Source organism: Nymphalis io, chromosome 13 (assembly GCF_905147045.1).
Source record: "Nymphalis io chromosome 13, ilAglIoxx1.1, whole genome shotgun sequence".
NCBI lineage: Eukaryota > Metazoa > Arthropoda > Insecta > Lepidoptera > Nymphalidae > Nymphalis > Nymphalis io.
In genome coordinates, this window is record NC_065900.1 from 13,165,119 (window position 1) to 13,186,178 (window position 21,060).

Below are 21,060 nucleotides of genomic sequence, written 5' to 3' on the forward strand. Positions count from 1 at the left end.
ATCGGCTGTAAGCTCAAACCAAAATCAGATCATAACCAGGTATATTATGTATATAATAACGTACACCGTTATAATCAATTCAATCAAATATACAACATCGTAAATAATCAATTAAAGTGCCATCAATGTACTGTTGAACTTTTCTGTACTAACAAACAGGTAACTCACCGCAGAACAAGCCCATTTACATATGTGCCATTGCTTAATGGTTTAATGTTTCTTTTTATATATCTTCACTTTTAAATAAATAAATATATGTACGAGATCGACTTAATAATAGAAAAAAATATTATGAGGCCACACAAGATTAGTCATGATGAAAAATTATAATATTAATTAGTTAGAAAAAAAAGCTGAAACGACACAAATTAAGATTACTATTACACTAGTTTTCATGTAAAGTTAAATGATAAAATATAACGGCCACGGTGGAAAGTAACCGGTATATGTCGTCAAGAGGGTCATGTAACTATACAGCTGATTTTCCATCGTAATCTATTAATAGCCGCTGTGCTCATGGTATGTTTGTCCTTGCGCATTATCCATAGCACACGTAGCATCACGTAGGATCACGTCATAAATGACAGATGCAGCCCATTGCAAGTTTCCTAATTCTATCGTTTAAGCCGATCACAGACTAGGCAAGAATCCCAACGACTCAAATGTTTGAGCGATATAACAAAACTGATTATTGAAATATTTTCTCACATTTCTTTTTTTTGCCGAGATGGCCTAATAGTTAGAACGTGTGAATCATGGGTTCAAGCCCGGGCAAGCAACAGAATTGTCATGTGCTTAATTTGTGTTTATAATTCATCTCGTACTTGATGGTGAAGAAAACCGTCGTGAGGAAACCTGCATGTGTCTAATTTCACTGAAATTCTACTGATGTGTATTTCTACAAATCGCATTGGAGCAGCATGGTGGAATAAGCTCCAAATCTTCTCCTCCCAGCAGTGGGACATTCACAGGCTATTACTATTTCTTTTTTTATTTATATTTATAAAATGAAGACAGCCAAGCTAATAAATAGTCTAAGATTATAGTATCACATCTACACATATTCATTGAAATAAATCTAACTATGCCTTACACTTGCAATACTTATTATAGGATCTCAGATGTTATTTTTCCCATACTGACTTACTCACTCTTATATAAAACACTGTTATTTCATGTGAACATTAGATCTGTCAGAATTATATAAGTTACACTAATTGATACTTTGATTCACAGCAGATCTTACTTCTAAATAAGTAGTCAAAATATACTTTTTTATAAGTATGCAATAGCATAAGAATGAGTCCTTTGTAATCATCATGATACAAGAGTAAATTGAATGTAAATCACCAGATCAGAACGCTGATTCTACCGACAATAACTGTCGAGAAACTTAGTATTTACTTATTTTTCCAAATGAGATGATGTAGTCAGTTACATCGCCAAGTTATTAAATGTAACTTTACACAACTTATTGTTTCGAGGCCGAGTTGTAGATGACTTTAACAAACGAGTGAAATTGTCTTACTTTTGTTATCGGCCTAACTTAAGACACAGATGGATAATAGTTAACAAAGCGCTGTAATGAATACTTAACGAAGCTGGAGACTGTTTCCACATCACTTTACTATCTTATAAATATCCCAAGCTAAACTCGCAGTTAGCATGCGTGAAACGTACTCACTATTTTTGGTCAATCGTAGTTTCGAGGTTTACTTTTAAAATATTTATGTTAAAGAGAAAAAAACCAAGTTTGTTTCATTTACAAATTTAACTAGAGACATATATAATAAATAGATCAATAAAAATGTTACTTTGTATATAAATATATATAATATTAAGTAAATAAATATAACTTCTCAAAAAATCTTAGATTTATTAGTAATATTGTGCAAGCTCGTGTGACTACATACCAACCATCATGGTTATATTAAAGCAAAACATAATAATGTATTACATGCCGGAGCGTCATTACGTTTTCAATATGTATTAACGAACAGCTTATATATTGTTACAGTACCAATGTAATAATACAAGGCAAAACTACTATCATTATTCATTATCATTAGATTTTTCATTATAAGTAAAGGAATACAAATTATAAATTATATTCTAAGTAAACAAGTGACTTGAAAAACAGCTAATGTATTAAACTATAAAAAAACAATAGGATTTTTTTATTAAAATATATTACTTTAATGTGTGGTTTTACTAAAGTAAAAACATTTTTATTGCAGAAAAAGGTTAAATATAATTTTCCCTAAATCTATAAATTATACTTAAAATAAAATATATATCGGACCCGGATGTACCTCTTGACAGACATTAAGTAAATTGGTCTAGTTGTGTCTCACTCATCGGTGATTGTTCATAAAAAACGAAGCATATGCGTCCAACTTATAACTTAAACTCCTTTTTTAAGTCTGTTAACGGCTACTTGTCGTACCGATACGATAGCTATATTTTTATTATATTCTAAGTGATGTCTTAGAATGTCTACTAGAAATATAAGTTATAGTTATATTTTGATTTTCAGGTAGGATAACATACAGTACAGTACAGTAACAGCCTGTTAATATCCCACTGATGGGTTAAGGACTCCTCTCCCTTTTTGAGGAGAAGGTTTGGAGCTTATTCTACTACGCTCCAATGCGGGTTGGTAAAATACACATGTGGCATAATTTGACACACACACACATGCAGGTTTCCTCACGATGTTTTCCTTCACCGTCAAGCACGAGATGAATTATAATCACAAATTAAGCATATGAAAATTCAGTGGTGCTTGCCCGGGTTTGAACATACGATCGTCGGTTAAGATTCACACGTTCTAACCACTATGTCATCTCAGCTCGGCGGGATAACATATATCAATTTAATTGTCTTTCATTACCATAACATTTGTAGCTTAATTGGTGGAAAAGAATAACTACGGCGTTTTTACCGGTTCTTCTCGGTAGCATCTACATTTCGAACCGGTGCTACCTTTACATTTAAAATAATCCTGTAAAATGACTATTCGAAAGTACTTGAATAAATTATATTCAGATTATTGAAACATGTTTAATGTACCAATCGTCTAAATGCGAAGTTGCACTTGAACTGCCCGGAGAGCATTACGCACGTTGTGTGTGCGATCAGCTCGTTATGTGATTTTTGTTTAAATATCACGACACATGTGTTGCTGTCCGTTTGTACATTAGCAACTTTCGTTTGAGTAATCTAAAGTGTTCTGTCGATGCAATCAAATCATTTCTGAAAGATGTGAAAGATTAGATGTAATTGTTTATCTTAGTACGATGACATTTTGTCTTATTTGATCAACTTATGCAATTGTTATGTAAAACAAAAGCGAGAATTAAAACGCTGTCTTCTTCCTCTATACGTGTAGGTATTGTTATTGAACAAATTAAAATGACATTAAAATGTCATTCGGTTCAATCATTAATATTTCTTTTTATTATTTAAAAAATATAGCAGAATGGCAAATGGGATTCCTGATGGTGATTGGCCACCGCGGCCAATAGATATTGGCATTGTTAGCAACCTTATATCGCTAATGCGCCGCCAACGGGAGGACTAAGATATTATGCCCCTTGTACCAGTAATTTCATTAGTAGGTCATGGAATGAGCTTGTGGTTGACCCGAACTACCCAGACAGGCTTGCACAAAGCCCGTCCGGCATGGTCCGCCAAGAGAAGCGTCGCTTGATCCATCAACGCATTTATAATGTCAGAATGTCATCGAAATAAACTATAGCCAACAACGGCTGCCTGCAGCACCTATGATAGTAAAAGGAGTCCATGATGTTAAATAATCGTAATAGATTTTATTATCATATTTAAACTATAATTAAACACAGCTTGCACCTTCTAAAACACCATCCGCGGTGGTTATTTCACGAACTATTATTATCTTTGTATGTAATTGTATAATTTAGAGGATCTGTATCGGCTTGATTAAATGAATTCGATTAAGAACATAATGCAATTGTGTTCGCGTGTAATCTATTCTATAAATAACTATCTATAATAACATCAAATATCGTAACGATGATAAAGTGTGGTCGAGACCAGGGACTAGTTAAGCGTCGGCAATTACCCGATCGTATCGCGTTCATCTTTGCTTAATACCAATCATTTGAACATTACCAAAACTGCACAAAACCGCACAATGTTGATTTTTATCAACCTACTTATAACTATTTAAATATTAAAGTCATTAACGTGTGTTGTCGTATTAATTAGTTGTACACAAACACACATATTGGAGATACCATTTTATAAGCGTAGATGAAGCTTTGCAACGTAATAACTTATAACCGATACAACCAATATGTTTTTTTTACAAACAAAAAATAAACATAAATCTCTATATTACATAAACCTGTCCCTTAAATAAAAGTAGGCCTTAACAAAGCCTAAATGGCCTAATAAATATAACAAAAAGTTTTATTACGCATGTCGTGGATATAAAACAAAAAGTAATTGATGCAACCGTGTTTTTCAACTGATCTCTTTAGCGCAGGAGATAAATATATGTTAGACAAAGAAATACTACAAACACTAGAAGTTGAGATGATTCAGCGGCGAGAACACTCTAGAATCATCAACACACCCTAGAATCTTAACGGAAGATTGCTGGTTCAAACTCGGGCCAACACTGAGTTTAACAAATGCTTAATTCGACTTCAAATGAATCTGGTGCTTGGCGATAAGGGGAGACATTTTAAGCAACCTTGTATGAGTAGGAACCTTCTCTTCAAGAGTATAGGATTAGTTTGTTAGCATTTGGGAATTTGCAGGTTGTTACTATTAAAAATATGGTAAATGAACGTTGTAATAATGCCCCTAAAACTGTCAGGTCATAATAAACAAACAGTGTGCGTTAGCCGTTAACGACGTGTCATCGGAACGACGGTCGTTTACCCGCCATCAGTGCCGGCGATTATGACGCGTCACGAATGCCGCTATACGAGATCTGTTTTATGGCATTCTATCGATTTTAAGGTAATTCAGGATAATGTTGTGAAACATTAGATATAGTGTGATGTAAATGAAATAAATCTATATGTTTGTATCTTAAATGACCTAAAACGATAAATCCTTTTCAAGATAAGCCTCCATAGCTAAGACAATTGTAGCAAATAACTGGTGAATTGATTATCTAAATATCATTTTTTTTGTTCCTTAATGAATGTCGTTGTATGAAATGTGAGTTAGCAAACAATATTTATATGAGACCTAACAGTTTCATACAGCAATATAAAAATTAAAAAAAAAGAAAATGATATCATTTTATGCAATTGTTTTTTTTTTAATTTTAATATTCAAAGTTAATATTTATTGCTGATACTTATATGCACATTTTAAAATTTGCTTAAAACAGCATAAAACTTCTGTTCATCTTTATATCAACTTCACCAGCGTCAAGACGTTAAGACGGAGCCGCGCTGTTGATAACGTATAATATACCACTAAAGTCATACGCGCTAAATTGTACTCTTAAGCACTATCGTCCCATCTAAGAAACAAACAAGTTTTTGTTCGAATCCTGAACGACTCCCCTAAGACTCCTTTTGTCTGAACTCAAGAATATATCGAGACTACAAATAGTTGGTGTTATTTAGGGCGCAGAATGCAATAGAAGCTGGATCCTCACTGCAAATGGTGGCACAGGCAGGATTCCTTACCAGGTTTTCCGCCTGCAAGGATAGAAATGGTTCTCGTAACAGTATCTCAACAAAACTACGATCCTATCGTTAACTTTAGTAAATTTACTAGAACTAAAGCATTACTGAGGTTTAAAAAACATGAAATAACATGTGTTACGCCTCTTATAATAAATCATTGCGCTTTTTAAACTAAAAATTAAGATACCAACCATACGTATACATACGTATAGGTGTACATACCTTCTCAATGTTTCTTACCAACACTGGACAACGTATGACTACATTTTGTAATTAGAATATTTTTTTTATAAATAAAAATTAACTATTTAACAATTGAATGTTCCATGTTCATCTGTAACTCTTGATTAGGATAAAAAACAAAAAACTCTATCGTCTTAAGCTAAAGACAGAACAGGTATTATACAAGAACAATCTGCATGATATGATTTGAAAGTATTAAAGATAAATTACATAATCGACCCGTCAACCGCGAGGTCTACATTTCTTTGTGTAAGAGGGGGCAAACGAGCAGGAGCCTCACCTGATAGAAAGTGACTACCACCGCCCATGGACATCTGCAATACCTCTGAGGGCTTTCAGGTGCGTTGCTGACTTTCAAGGAATGAGTACGGTCTTTTCTTGAAGGTTTCTATGTCATATCGGTTTGGAAGAGTTTACATAGTCGTGTGCCTTATTCCCGTCTATACAGCAAATTATTGTAAGTATGAATGTACAAAACGCTATGACCGGTTCAGAAGAATCCGAAGCTGACATTATCTTGACATCACGATCTTTGTCTCGTGTCAAGTAAAATAGATTTTAAGCATTTACAAACATCTGTTTCAAACCAAACGTGACACGTAGAAATAATACAAGTAAACGAATACCTAAAACAGCAGTAACCTAGCAATGGGTTCGAAGAGTAAGTCTCGTTTGTAGTTTCTTCAGTTGCATGTCCAGGTGATTGGTGTGTGACTCTTACTAATGTGACACGTGTGTGACACGTTACTAATGCTACCTTAATTGATTGATAACACTTGAGGATTCAATGTTACTTGAAAAATCTATTTATATAATATTATTTTAAATATATATTTGTATAATTATGTTTTAAGGCAATTATTTGATTTAAGAAGTCAAACATAACATCCGATTTCAAAAATAAAATTATTTTTCTATTTTCCTTAAATTATATTTTTATGGTTTTCCGTGTAGGATCCTCACGGATTAAAGTCATATCGCTATAATGAGTGACATCTATTTTAATGCGAACGATTCTTCGCTTGAAATCTCTCGACCTTGGTGGGAAGGAACTAGGTCAATGCCAAAACGTTAAACCTTGAGATTTTACCTTAAAATCACGGTGATAGAATACACCTACACTTACCATTAAAACGTTAGTTATTATTGTATATTCAGCATGCATACTATTCGTAGTATTTTAATGGCAAACCAAGAAAGTCATTTGATCTTCGTACAAACTTTCACTTAAAAATACTGCAAGAAACATTATGTACGACTTAATACGAGTATGTACGATGAGAAAAAACCCGAACGTCCACGTTCGATTACGCTAAAGCCATTATCCACATTTTTTGCCGAACACGATGCGTACTGTAAAAATTTTGACTTGAGGAAAATAAATCTTAGACTTTTTGTGCTGATCTTTGCTATATATGTAACTTAGACCTTACATAATGAACTCAACATAAAGCTGTATCAATCAACAATTTGACACAGCAATCATCAAATTTCCATCGTGACCTATCACTTTATCTCATCTACATGACATAAGAGTGATATTACGAGAACACGAATTTTATTACTTCACAAAAGATTTGAGACAATAATTGGCTACAAAAGTACTTTCTACGGAAGTTGAGTCCTCTACTACAGTCCTGTTACTGCCGACTTACTATCTGCGATGGTGATTATATAAACAAGAAATATTACCTACTAAATCTTCACTTGATAAAATCATACCATTCGTGTTTATTTCTATTATTATTCTTATTGAAAAAAAAACGAAGAATACATAGACCTTAAACAACTTAGACCCTTTAAAATTAATTATCATTAAAATATATTCTTGGAGATAAGTATATGGAATATTGCATTCTCGCATGAACATATCAGAATTTCTTCCTGGGTACACGAGTGTCTTCGTTATGTACAGACACGACTCCACATATTGCCATTTAAAAAAATTCTAAAAATGTCGCTGAAAACGAAATAATAATTGCTTAATTTAATTGAACACGTGACCTTTGTAAATCAAAAATACATTCCACCGACTCGATGTCTTATTGTATTTTTTCCTCATATAAAATAAACACACGAAGCCACGACCGCACTCACCCACAGACGAAACATTACATAAAACATAATGTGAATTTAAAAAATACTTTTACGAACTGATGGCGTTTAATTGAATTTGAATAAACATTACATTAATATGTTTTATAACTAGATATTACAATTATACTTTCGTTTTACAAAAATATGAGTTTAAAGTCATTATATTGCAAAATAAATCATAACCATTAGAGTTTGAAGTGTGGATGTTGCGCGAGAATGTTATCGTACAACTACGTCAATCATTATCCCGAGATTTCGTTTTAAAAAAGTCACGCACCTGTTATACAACTTTATCGAATGCAAGTGATTATATCATCCTAGCCGAAGTTTGGCCACGACGGCCAATCTCAAGGAATAGCAAACTGCGCTAAATATATTACACTCCACAAACCTATATGCGAAATCATAAATTAAAGGTATACCTCACCCTCACATTTCGTCGGAATTTCCGATCCGTCATAACCAAGGAGAAATAAGGCGCAAGCAAAAACTTTATTATTTCATGCTTTCCCATTTAAGGCAAATACCACACCGCCACCGCACTAACTCCTGAAAGCTACTGAGATTCATTGACAGAAAACAACCAACAACCATTATTGGCCCGATGTGATATGAACCCAGCATCTTCGAAAAATATAAGCCATATATGTTGGCCATTACACCAACGAGGTAGTCACGCCTACAAAAACACATTATAATCATTATTGATTATAGCCTAATACGATTCGCCTTTCCCCTCTTAAACTCCTCTCTTCACGAACCACTGGTGCTAGTTGAAACAAAACTTTCAAAACGCCAGCGGGTCCTTTTACTTTTTATTTATTTATAATTATATTTCCTATTTGATCAATAAATATATAAATAAGAGAATGTCATCAAAAATTGCGCCATAGATGTATTTGTTGTTGCACTATCTTCCCCAAGCTGCTTACTGAAGATCATTTTGTTGATAAATAAACCCTAAGAACGCAATACTACTACTGGCTGGCTACTTATAGTTACTGCACATTGTAATTCTGTATAAAGACAATTTAAGTCTACACAGTAACGTTTCTACTAATAACTGTTGTTAAGCGGGTAGTATAGTAGCACACCGACAAGTCCTTTTCAGTCATCAGTAATTTCACATTCGACGGAAAAGAATATTATAATTATAAAATATAGCCGAGACGGCCTAGTGGTTAGAAGGCGTGAATCTTAACCGATGATCGTGAGTTCAAATCCAGGCAAGCACCACTGAATTTTCATGTGCTTAAAATTTGTTTTTATAATTCACCTCATTTACTGGTGGTAGAGCTTTGTGCAAGCTCGTCTGGGTAGGTACCACCCACTCATCAGATATTCTACCGCAAAACAGCAGTACTTGTTATTGTTGTGTTGCGGTTTGAAGGGTGAGTAAGCCAGTGTAATTACAGGCACAAGGGACATAAAATCTTAGTTCCCAAGGTTGGTGGCGCATTGGCTGTATAAGCGATGGCTGACATTTCTTACAATGCCAATGTCTAAGGGCGTTTTTTGACCACTTCCCATCAGGTGGCCCATATGCTCGTCCGCCTTCCTATTCTATAAAAAAAAAAACCTCGTGATTGACGGTCAAAGAAAATATCGCGAGGAAACCTGCATGTGTCTGATTTCATTGAAATTCTGCCACATGTGTATTCCACCAACCCGCATTGGAGCAGCGTGATGGAATAAGCTTTATACATTCTCCTCAAAAAGGGAAAGGAGGCCTTAGCCCAGCAATGGGGCATTCACATTCTGTTACTGAATATAAAATAGACTTGTAAATAGTATTATATAAATAACACTCTCGCATAATATACGATAAGGTTAGTCCTTTTATGAGTAAACTAAGGTAGAGGACTAAATCTCTTTTAGTTATTAAATACATAAACTACACATATATACTTGTAAATGTTGCTTAGCTGCTTTTTAGTTAAACACTGATTTCTCCCTTCCTGTATTATTGAACACTCGAAAGAAGAAAACATAGCATCGTTTAACTAATCACCAAGTTGTTGTATACTAAATGGATATGTTGTCTGATTGTTATATTCAATAATTAAAATTCTTATTAAATAAGTATAAACAAAGATTGAATTAATAATGTACAGAATAAAATACAATCCAAAAATTTTGCTGTAATGTTTGTTTTCAAAGCAGATAAATGTCAAAGAAACCAGGTCAAGTGTCTTTCAAGAAGTGTTTCAAACGATACCTGACTTGATGAAGTGTATGAAAAAATATCACATGAAATGTGACATGTTCGAAAGGTTTTCTTTATTATGGAACAACTTATGCCATAGATGATGACGTCATACGACACCAAAGATACTTTAAAGGCTAAATCAAATTAGTAAGTTTTGCGTAAAACCAAACTTACCTCTTTAGGATCTTTCGGTGGTAGGGCTTTATGCAGGCCAGTCTGAAGGGACACCCTCCATGCACTATTTATTCTACCAGCGAAGAACTATAATTTGTATTGCTGTATGTTAGTTCACATGGTAAGTGAACCACTGTAATTACAGCTTCATAAACCATAACATGTTAGACCCTGTTTGCGGCGCATTGATAGTTTAAAATATGCTTTATATCTTACAGGGTCTGTCGTGTAAAGAAAGGAAAATAATTATATTAATAACCAATTAATTAAATTGATATTCATATTCGGCCTTATTTATAAACGTCGTTTAGCAGGTGAGATGTCTTCTTCTTGAAATGAAATGATGAATGAAAGAAAGGGAGAAATCAATGTTTAACTAATCAGACGCTAAGCATTCCTAAGTAGGGCTGATAATCCTAACTAATTACTGGTGGTAGAGATTTGTGCAAGCTCGTCTGGGTAGGTACCACCCACACATCAGATATTCTACCACAAAATAGCAGTACTTGGTATTGTATTGTTATTATTATTATTTTTATAGAATACACCACATGGGTAAATGGTCATCAACGCCCATAGACATTGGCATTGTGAGTAATGTTTACGGTCGCTTACCTTGGGAACTAAGATGTTCTGTCCCTTGTTACTGTAATTATACTAGCTCACTCACCCTTCAAACCGGAACACAATACTAATTATTGCTATTTGGGGGTTGAATATATGATGCGTGGTTAGTATTTAACCAGACGGACTTACACAAAGCCTTACCACCAAGTCAAATTGTATTATTTGTTACTATTAATGAGCTTAATTTACATTTTTAATTAAGGTTAATTAACTAACTTAATGCTAATCGTTAGAGCTACGTGTCGACTGTCGACAATGTCCAATTGTATAAAAACGACAAAACTAATAAATTATTTTATTACCTTATATTATGTTATTAAGTTAAGAAAAATTACAAAATCCTAAAAAACGAATCGTCTAACTTTTATTAATATAGTAAGTTTTGACATATAGCTGTGTTGAGTTACTTATATTTAATGCCCAAATATGTAATTACTTATTAAGTTTAATGTAATTTTTATAAATAATAATCGAACAAAGTGATTTTAATGGATTGTAATAATTAAAGTTTGTCCGAACTGGATGCGGAAGGCGACCGAGGGCTTTGACGAACCTTGTAAGAGACCTATGTCCAGTGGTTCATTATGATTTGTTGATTATAAATTAAAGCTTAAAATAAGTCTTTAATATATGATTTGTTTTAAAATTAAAAATAGCTTATGTTATTATTATTTATTGACTTTCATTGAATTAAAGTAAAATTATACGGTTCATTAGAGTTAATAAGCTAGCAATGTTTGAAAATGACCTTTTGTCCTTTTTTGAGCAATAAATATACTATATGTTGTGTATTTATTATTTGTGACTGCATAAGTAATTACATACAATGTTGTAAATAGTACAAACAAACATTGATCGACCACGCCTCTAACGGAGTGACACACATTCTCGTTTCCCGCCATTTGTCGTTACATCACAGACTATACGAATGCACTTCTAATAATTGATTTTACGCACTCTCGCCGCATTGTTTCGGTTCGCGAGAATGTATGCACTGCGCTACGCGATTATATCATAGTATTTTATTACTCATCTGCTCATTCGTTTAGAAATATGTGTTTTCTTACGACTGCTATATGAGATTTCATCGTTGATTTAAATGACAATACATGGAAATTATCAAAACTATTGCTATTAAAATTAATATAACAATCATTCATACTTTGATTTATTAGCTTCCTCAAATAATTGTGAAAGATATGATGTAAAGTAAGCGATAACAATTAGAGATATTCTATTTTAGGTGCACGAGACGACGACGACGACGACATTGACTTTGTCACCGTCACAGGCGGACTGAGCTGTGGGGTCCATTATTTTGTATCTCTATGATCGAGTTTTAAGGCTCGTTTCCACCGAAATGTTAGTAATATTGTTGGTTGTAACTACTTACAATGCTTCAAAGTGTCACTAGCTATATGCACATTATTATTATTATTTCTTGACTATATTATTTATTAATATAAGACATCTACAAAAACTTTTGTGAGCATGTTGACAACGTGTTGCCGCAGGAATTTTATTTTTCTTGGCTTTAACGAACTTTAACGAAACATTAAACCGATGAGCGTTATTAAAAGAAGTATATATAATAAAATTGATCAGCACGAAAAAACATTACAATTTCAGATAAGGCGTTAAACATCAGAGTAATTTACAGCTCTACGGTTCTACGCTTGTTCCGTCTATATAAGGTGGACGAGGTACGTACAACGACAAAATAGAAACAAAAGTGGTTGACTTTTTAAAGAATTGCAAATCGTTGCATACACACAAACAGACAACTGTTTCAGTGGAAACGAACCTTTACACACAAAAAGTACAACTCGAATTATAATATTCGTATTAAATAACTCGTTTAGTGCTTTACTATGTACTTATAACAAAACCATTTACTCAAATGACAGGACATATGTAGATTACAGTTGCACTATTGTATGTGTGTGTACACACCTTTGAACAACGGCATATCTATTAGTCAATAAAATTATTAGCCCTCATAGGAAACAAAAAGCCGTCTGTATCGCATTACTACATTATATATCGATTATCTTAATTACCATACGACCTGTTCATTCCACGTTTCTCATTACATTGCGTGCGCGTGCGCACTTGCCCAACACCTAGAGCCTGCCATCATAGGAGCGATTACGATTTTCGTAATGTATCATCAAAATACTTGAAATCGTGTATTTGTTTAAATACTTAATAATAGTAAAGCGCAAAGAATTCTCTTTAATACATTGTAACGTATATCGAAATAATAAATGTCGTTGTTTACTTTGTAAAAGCAAGCACAGAGAACTAATGTCAATATATATAATAATTAACGCTTTTCACTTGTACAGACGGAGAGGACCCCGCGGTATTTGCAACAGCTGCAAGCCACTGCTATAGGTGATGATCACCCATATATTAGGTCCTTATATATGAAATTGTCGTTTAATTAATCAAAGTATGCATCGTTGTTATCTATGCACTTTTGCCATCTCATAGATAGTTCATTGATCCCTTTACTAAAAAAACCATGGGGGCGAGAATCAATAAACTCTTTTGCGTTTTGGTCTGCCGCGTCGGAGTTGAATTTTTTTCCTTGTAAGAAGTTGTCCAAATTCCGGAAAAAATGATAATCTATTGGAGCAAGGTCCGGGGAGTACGCTGGATGTCACAGACATTCCAATTGTAGCTCATCTAACTTAGTGGTTGTTTGTTGTGCAGTGTTTGGTCTTGCATTGTCGTCAAGCAGATTAGAGCGATTGACCAATCTCGGTTGTTTAACAGCCAGTTCTTCCTTCATGGTTTGCAGTTGCTGACAATAGATATCTGCCGTAATCGTTTGGCCAGATTTTAGAAAGCTGTAGTGAACAACAATGGCGCTAGTCCACCAAACACTCACAAGTAACTTTTTCTGAGTCAATTTTCGTTTAGGGCAGGATTTGGCTGGGTCTCCTGGGTTCAGCCATTGCAACGAGCGCTTCCGATTATCATACAGTATCCACTTTAATTCTTCATTTTCCACTTTGGTCTCCGGCCGTCCACGGGGTTGGTTCTAAAGGTCAAAATTTCCAGAACGAAAACGTTGAAGCCAAAAAAGGTACCGTTCTTTCTTTTGCGACACCAGCGCCGTACACGTCATTAATCCTTCGAGCTGTTTCTGCAGCACTGGTTCCACATTAGAACTCGTACTCGTAAATATACCGATCTTTCATGTTTTCCATTGTGCAGTAATAAGCGACGCCAAAGAAAAAAATAATGAGGAAAAAACAAATGAATGACTGTTTTCAAATGCAGCAGCTAAATGAATTTATAAATTTGAATTTAGAATTCTTAACCAATGAGGAGATATTTCAGATCAAAGTGGTCAGTACGATAAAACGCTAATTTCATATGTATGGACCAAATATTACATTCTGAGCGATAAAGCATTACTCGGTCTACTGGTACGAATGCTCCACGACGGAGGAGAGTAATTCAACCTCGCGTAATCAAGGCATTATTTCTCATTTATCATTTATTCTGGAACATGGTATTGATACCAATTCTTAGTTTTATTTGTAATATTAATGCATGCTCAGAATTTAATTAAAAATTCATTTTTTATTTCCTATACGGATACTACTAATACTACTACTACTACTTTTATGGGAACAGGTCCTGCCTGTTCATTTAACAGTAAATAATAACCTGTAAATATCTCAGAGCTGGGCTAAGACCTCCTCTACTCTATGAGGAGAAGGCTTGGGGCATACTTTACCACGCTGCTTCAATACCTGGTGGATACACGTGGCAGATTTATATCCGACGCGTGCAGGTTTCTCACAATATTTTCTTTCGCAGTCGAGCACCAGATGAATTGTAAACAAAATTAATTAGTTAGGCCCATCAAAATTCAGGAGCGCTTGCCCGGACTTCAACACGGAATTATTGGCTAAGATTCTCGTTTTCTAACCACTGGACTATAACGAATATACTGAGCAAACAACAAACAAATGGACACTTACTCATTGATAATCAACGCAATGAACTTCCCAAGATGTTTTATCATTCATGACCTGCTTAATTGTATTTAGTATACACATCGTTCATCCGATTGAGCTGAAACTTTGTACACTTGTTGTTCGCACTTGCGGAATATTATAATGCCACCAAGGTAGAATAAGCAGAGCGCAAGTCTTATCATAAAATTGCTTACAATGTTTTTTTTAATTTAATTGCAACAGATGCTCTTCTAGTAAAAGTAAATAATAAATATTATACCGTTCCCAATACATATATCTGTTATATAAGCTTATGAATAGATATATCAACTTATTGTACTTATTTTCTTACTTTCAATTTTATCCTTCAAACTATTAAAGTGACATCTAAACAAGACATACTGATGAAAAATAATAATTGTGTGTGTGTGTGTGTTGAATAAATGATTCAAATTAACAAATATCAACAATTTTCGGATCACGCGCAAGGCTTTTACAGAATTGAAGAAGATTAAGTATAATATAATAAACTAAAAACTCGACTAGGTGATAGCTTAATATTAATATTATGAATTTGTTTCGGCAGGTCGTCGGTAATACTTGTAATAAGATCACTCTCATAATCCGATGGGACGGTTTCCTACATTCTGACTTGAGAATTCCATAACAGAAAAACCCATTAACTATTTTGATTCCAGGTCTTATGATCCAGCCGTACAAGCCATTAGACCAACTAAAGATAGAAAATAATGCTAACTACAAACATACAAATTACAAAATATATCTGCATAGAAACAAATTTTAGCGTTTAATTACCATCGTCTTGAGATTTTTTTCATTTACAATGTAACGAACCGTCTAACAGAGAAGTAGACGTGGTTACCTCAAGACTTAAGTGAGTGATTTATAAGACGCAGAATTATGCCCCGAGAACATTTACCAACTTGTAAAGATAACAATTTCTTTTACGTAATATATTGAATTAATGTTCGACGTGGGTCAATTCACGTGCTACAATAAAATTTTGTATCATAAAAATAGATTTGAAATAAATAAGTGACCGTTAGCACCAAAACTGATGAAGAACCAATACGTTTTATCTTTATTTATTAAAGGTGATTTTACGAAATTTTGAGTTGTACAGATATCATGCGTATAAAAGCGGTCAGAAAAGGGTCAGAATGATTTATCCTCTGTTACATATTGGACACTTGTTATCTTGGAAACTGTCCTCAAGGGATAAACGAAAACGGTCTATGTATGTGTGTGGATAAATACACATACACAAGGACATACGTTATATATTATTACCCATTGACAAAATGAGCTCACCACTTTTTTATATACATACTTTTTTTTAGATGTCATAATTGTCTTATGTTTACAGTAATAATCTTTCATTGTTTAAGAAACAGTAAATCACGAACCGTCAGCGAAACTCGGACACAGTATGCTTAGACACAAAACATGGCAGCAGTGGAAAGTGCCAACAAAAGCTCGAATTGGCATTCTTTATTTGTATTACAGTATCGAACATCGCCTGTGACCTCGTTTGGGTGGAATTATGAACTTTGCACTCAAAACCTATGTATAGCCGGATTAATCGAATTCTGTGAATCCACTTTCAGACTAGTGCTTTAAACTTTCAGGCTTAAATGCACTTACTTTCTATAAATTTAAACTAAATTAAATACGAATTATTTAGATTGTTATAAAATCAAAACAAGAAGTGTGATAAGTCGCTATCGAGACTCAAACCGACACGACACAGTAACATCGCTATGTTGTTTAGCTTTAATCATTAATTTAATTGTTCTTCAGTACACTAATATTTATTTATATTTAATATAATAATTTATAATCTGTTTACGAATTAAAGTACTACTATTTGTTATATGATAATGTAAATGAATATAACGATAGATTATTATCTACGAAGTAGTTGCGCAAGGTGTTGCTAGAAACAATAATACGGTTGTCAGTGACAGAATATGTCGACACATGTCGAAATATAACATATTTTTTTTTTATTTTAATTCAATATGACCTTAAACATACAATATAGTATACGCAGATAATTACTTAATAATTATTTTAGTGCGTTTTATTATTTCTATACTATTTACTAATGTTGTAGTCTGCCTCAGTAAAAAGTGTAGAGAGCTTGTTCCTTCTTCCCCACACACGAACGAAGCCGCGGGCGGAAGGTACACGACATTAGTAAAAAAGTGTAGAGAGTGAGGCTGGAGGAACGAGTGCTAGGCAGCCCTTGTGTTAAATCAAAGTATACGCTGTCTTTATTCCAAATTTCATCTAAATCCGTCCAGCCGTTTCCACGTGATTGAGTTACAAACATCCAGACAAATAAACATTCACATTTATACTGTTACTAGAATTATAATATTATTAGAATAAACCTCAGACTTCTACGCCGCTGCCTCTACGAGCGGCGCTAGGTACATAAGTAGGCTAAACATGTATTTTTGTGTTACATTAAAACAGGACATAGAATTATATGTATAACAATCTTAAAATTTTACCGATTTTTTTATTAATTAACATAAACAAACGTGATCAAATTTCCGTTATTTTAAACTAACTATAGTAGAGCATTTTTATTAAGTAGCAGTTGAAACATTACGTTCTGTTAATGAGAAACTCATTACGTAACGTACAATAAAAACATTAGTCAATAAATAAGTGAACAATCTCTTGAGAGAAAATGCCTGAAATATCTCAGTAGATATTTATCTACACTACACTACAACGAGCTCCTCATTATCTAGCCCAGGGCTGCCAACTTTATAGAAAGAACATTCGAAACAAACTAGACACAACTATAAACTCGAACACAACTAGATGTCGCTAAAATAATCCTTTTTTGTTCAAAATGTAAATACAATAATGTTTTGTTGTCAAAAGGACAGGAGGCATTAGTCCAGCTGTGGGACATTATCAGGCATTTTACTTTAATATTATATATTGTATCTGTATTCATTTATTTGAAGTATTACATACAATTGTATACAAATGAGTACGCTTTAATTTAAGAAGGTGTAACGACCGAGTTACTTTTCGCTTCTCTCATAATAACGCACAATCTTAATGAAAACATAATTTTACTGGTGGTAGGGCTTTGTGCAAGCTCGACTGGGTAGGTACCACCAACTAATTAGATATTCTACCGCAAAACAGCAGTACTTGGTATTGTTGTGTTCCGGTTTGAATGGTGAGTGAGTCAATGTAATTACAGGCGCAAGGGACATAACATCTTAGTTACCAAGGCTGGTAGCGCATTGGTGATGTAAGCGATAGTTAACATTTCTTACAATGCCAATATCTATGGGCGTTGGTGAGCACTTAGCATTAGGTGGCCCATATGCTCGTCCGCCTACCTATTCTATAGACTTAAAGAAATGGTTACGATTCAAAACAACTAAAAAGTGAAAGTATTGCTAAAATGTTATTTTTTTATTGTATTTGTATTATAGTTACTTTGTGGATCACAAATAAAACTCGTTATAGTGTGACTACTCGCTCTGGCGCACCACCTCTCGACTGTCCGGGAAGCGTATGCTACCCGCCACTCGCCCCGCCAGATGCTGAGCGGACATTTATTAATTACAATATACTACAGTATTTATTATTAAGAGACAAGTAAACAAGGATCGTTGTTTTTGTTTCATAAAATTATTTACCAGAAAATACAACTTATTTACCACCCACGAGAGCAAGAAATAAATATTATGATTCGGTACACGTTTCAAATTACATGAGAATAATTGAATACAAGAACTCATAACATAATATCCTATTCATCAAACTTTAGATCAGATTCGAATTGAATTTCAAAAGGAAGCGAGGGTAGAAATGATATTATTTCTTTATTCTTCTTGACCTCCTTTAAGATGGATCAATTTTTGGACGTAAAACACTAAACTTACGCAGAAGCAACCTCGCAGCGATCATGAGATGCGCGCTTGTCGACAATAATATATGATAACTTCTGATACACTGACGGTGACCACCATTTTGTTGTTGATAACATTTAACTAAATTTAAAATGGATCAATATAGTTCAAGTATCCTTTATCTTAGTTACTTACTTTTTATTCATACGTGAATAATATCCAGGTACATTGTATATACATATATAAATATACAAATTAACTATAAGGCGGTATTATATTAAATATATGTAAGGTTGGATTCATACAAGTTATATTTTATTACATACAACATTAAATAGCATAGATGTGTTATTTAATTGATGGAAAACAGCTGAGTTCGTGCTTGTTCTTATCGATAGAGTTTACATTCCGAACCTTACTTTACGTTTCATTTAATCATATGTAAATTCTATATATTATACAACAATTCAAAATAACTCATAAAAGCCTTCATGAATACGGAAAATTTTGATTTTATATACAGATAAACAGAGACCACAGTAATGATCGAATCCGCAAAGTATATTAAATATAAATAAGTAATATTTATTGATTATTGAATATCATCATATTCAGCCCACATTAATCCACTGCTGGACATAGGCCTCCTCACAGGCGCGCCAGTTCTCCCGGTCCTGTGCTATTCGCATCCATTGAGCACCCGCCATCTTCCTAAAATCTATTTTATATTATTGAATATACTGAAGCATAAATTGTTTAATTCCGTTAAAATCTCACTGCCGGGCAAAGGTCACCTCTCCTCTTGGGGAGAAGCTTTGGAGCTTATTTCTTTACACAGCTCAAGCGCCGGTTGGCGGACACACACGTGGGAGAATTTCGCCCGACACATACTGGTCTCCTCATAAAGTGTTCCTTCACTTCACTTAATCTTCGATTAAATTTCATTTGTTCTACTGGGTCATCTCGGCTAGTTACGGATGAAAAAAAATTGAATATTTAACCCATATATATTTCCTTTTATCTAATACAATACTGAAACCCTGCAGCGTGTAGTCACCCGTTAGTGCGTGTGAAGACAAAACCCTTGTTAAGGCAATATAATTATTTCGAACCCGTTTCAATTTCAGATCATTCTGGATATACTTTAATCAGAAATAAAATTACAGCAATAATATATCGATAGTACATCTTAATTATAGATTGCAGGAACCGCCCGTCTCGTAATGTAATAATAAATGAAGAAAAAAAAATTAAGTTACTACTTTGTTCTAAAAAAACGTATCTATTAAGGAAACATACAATGAGTTTATAACATAACAAGAAACAGTAAGTAGTACAAACATTACCTAAGTTTCACTAATAATTATTACACAATCACTAATATGCCATTTTATTTTATTTAGGTAAGTCATACAATTAAGTGAGATCATTGAAGGTATGTATACCGATATTGTGTACCTCGTTGATCTTTTAGCGAAGATCTTGGTGCTGGGCAAAAACTCTGAAGCTGCAAATGGGCAGTGCTTTCACTCCCAGTCCCATGCCTCGGAAAAGCAGGTAACGCCATTTTTCCTGCCGCCCGCACCTATACTATATCCGATCGAGACGGATTTGTTGCTATTGTATTAAATTATCAAAATTTCAACGAACCCTCGCGTAACAAACCTGCAAACTACATCGACAATTATATCGACAAAATTAAAAACAAGAAACACGTTTTCATTTCGCTTCTATTCATTATAATAAAAATATTGTAATTAACCGCTATAATGTCATAATAATTTAAGTTAAAGATAATTTAAGATAAAAAAAGTTAAATATACTTAAGTGGTGGTAGGGCTTTGTGCAAGCTCGTCTGGGTAGGTACCACCCACTCATCAGATATTCTACCACAAAACAGCAGTCTACTGAAACCAGCAGTTGAAAAAGTAGTCTCTACCGAGAAGGACAGGCAACAGACCTGGAATAATATATTCTGCATGAGAATCAACGAAATCTGACCCCGTGTTTATTTAGCATTTATATAATCTTGTATTATGTAATATGTGTTATTTTATTTTAACATAAAATTTAAATTCATTAATTGACAAAGTTAAGGTTATAGAGGCAATTATATTATTATATAAATA

At 33.8% G+C, this 21,060-nt stretch overlaps 1 protein-coding gene across 1 annotated transcript in view; it reads right to left on the reverse strand.

The window, feature by feature from the left end:
• LOC126773000 (high-affinity choline transporter 1) overlaps positions 1-21,060 on the reverse strand; it is a 107,604-nt gene that overhangs the window by 52,697 nt on the left and 33,847 nt on the right. The window lies entirely within an intron of this gene.